The sequence below is a fragment of the Aegilops tauschii genome, chromosome 3 (assembly GCF_002575655.3).
Source record: "Aegilops tauschii subsp. strangulata cultivar AL8/78 chromosome 3, Aet v6.0, whole genome shotgun sequence".
In the NCBI taxonomy this organism is placed as follows: domain Eukaryota; kingdom Viridiplantae; phylum Streptophyta; class Magnoliopsida; order Poales; family Poaceae; genus Aegilops; species Aegilops tauschii.
Genome location: NC_053037.3, coordinates 202,013,701 through 202,016,330, shown reverse-complemented (window position 1 = coordinate 202,016,330; position 2,630 = coordinate 202,013,701).

The window sequence follows — 2,630 nt, the reverse complement described above, 5'->3', positions numbered from 1 at the left end:
TGAGAAATTAATCCTAATATGTTAGGTATTCAAGACTAGTAAAAAAACTATCTTATGAGTGTGTTCAATGCTAAGAGAAGTTTGATGCTTGATGATTGTTTTGAGATATGGAGGTAGTGGTATTAAAGTTGTGCTAGTTGAGTAGTTGTGAATTTGAGAAATACTTGTGTTGAAGGTTGCAAGTCCCGTAGCATGCACGTATGGTAAACGTTATGTAACAAATTTCAAACATGAGGTGTTCTTTGATTGTCTTCCTTATGAGTGGCGGTCGGGGACGAGCGATGGTCTTTTCCTACCAATCTATCCCCCTAGGAGCATGCGAGTAGTGCTTGGTTTTTGATGACTTGTAGATTTTTAGAATAAGTACGTGAGTTCTTTATGACTAATGTTGAGTCCATGGATTATACGCACTCTTACCCTTCCATCATTGCTAGCCTCTTCGGTACCGTGCATTGCCCTTTCTTACATTGAGAGTTGGTGCAAACTTCACTGGTGCATCCAAACCCCGTGATATGATACGCTCTTTCACACATAAACCTCCTTATATCTTCCTCAAAACAGCGACCATACCTACCTATTATGGCATTTCCATAGCCATTCCGAGATATATTGCCATGCAACTTTCCACCGTTCCGTTTATTATGACACGCTCATCATTGTCATATTGCTTTGCATGATCATGTAGTTGACATCGTATTTGTGGCAAAGCCACCGTTCATAATTTTTCATACATGTCACTCTTGATTCATTGCTATCCCGGTATACCGCCGGAGACATTCATATAGAGTCATACTCTTTTCTAGTATCGAGTTGTAATCATTGAGTTTTAAATAAATAGAAGTGTAATGATCATCATTCATAGAGCATTGTACCAATAAAAAAAGGCCACATAAAAAAAGAGAAGGCCCAAAAAATTATAAATAAAAAGGGACAATGCTACTATCCTTTTTTTCACACTTGTGCTTCAAAGTACCACCATGTTCTTCATGATAGAGAGTCTCTTGTTTTGTCACTTTCATATACTAGTGAGAATTTTTCATTATAGAACTTGGCTTGTATATTCCAACAATGGGCTGCCTCAAATGCCCTAGGTCTTCGTGAGCAAGCAAGTTGGATGCACACCCACTTAGTTTCTTTTGTTGAGCTTTCATGCATTTATAGCTCTAGTGCATCCGTTGCATGGCAATCCCTACTCCTTGCATTAACATCAATCGATGGGCATCTCCATAGCTCATTGATTAGCAGCGTTGATGTGATACTTTCTCCTTTTTTGTCTTCCCCACATAACCCCCATCATTATATTCTATTCCACCCGTAGTGCTATATCCATGGCTCACGCTCGTGTATTGCGTGAAGGTTGAAAAGGTTTGAGATTACTAAAGTATGAAACAATTGCTTGGCTTGTCATCGGGGTTGTGCATGATGAGAGCATTCTTGTGTGACCAAAATGGAGCAAGACTAAACTATATGATTTTGTGGGGATCAACTTTCTTTGGCCATGTTATTTTGAGAGGACATAATTGCTTAGTTAGTATGCTTGAAGTATTATTATTTTTATGTCAATATTAAACTTTTATCTTGAATCTTTCGGATCTGAATATTCATACCACAATTAGAAGAATTACATGGAAATTATGCCAAGTAGCATTCCACATCAAAAATTATGTTTTTATCATTTACCTACTCGAGGACGAGCGGGAATTAAGCTTGGGGATGCTTGATACGTCTCCAACGTATCTATAATTTTTTATTGTTCCATGCTATATTATATTATGTTTTGGACATTAATGGGCTTTATTATACACTTTTATATTATTTTTGGCACTAACCTATTAACCGGAGGCCCAGCCCAGAATTGCTGTTTTTTGCCTATTTCAGAGTTTCGCAGAAAAAGAATATCAAACGGAGTCCAAACGGAATGCAACCTTCGGGAACGTGATTTTCGGAACGAACGTGATCCAGAGGACTTGGACCCTACGTCAAGCTATCAACCAGGAGGGCGCGAGGTAGGGGGCGCGCCTACCCCCCTGGGCGCGCCCTCCACCCTGGTGGGCCCCACGTTGCTCCACCGACGTACTTCTTCCTCCTATATATACCTACGTACCCCCAAACTACCAGATATGGAGCCAAAAACCTAATTCCACCGCCGCAACCTTCTGTACCCGTGAGACCCATCTTGGGGCCTTTTCCGGAGCTCCGCCGTAGGGGGCATCGATCACGGAGGGCTTCTACATCAACACCATAGCCTCTCCAATGATGTGTGAGTAGTTTACCTCAGACCTTCGGGTCCATAGTTATTAGCTAGATGGCTTATTCTCTCTTTTTGGATCTCAATACAATGTTCTCTCGCTCTCTCGTGGAGATCTATTGGATGTAATCTTCTTTTGTGGTGTGTTTGTTGAGACCGATGAATTGTGGGTTTATGATCAAGTTTATCTATGAACAATATTTGAATCTTCTCTGAATTCTTTTATGTATGATTGGTTATCTTTGCAAGTCTCTTCGAATTATCAGTTTGGTTTGGCCTACTAGATTGATCTTTCTTGCAATGGGAGAAGTGCTTAGCTTTGGGTTCAATCATGCGGTGTCCTTTCCCAGTGACAGTAGGGGCAGCAAGGCACGTATTGTAT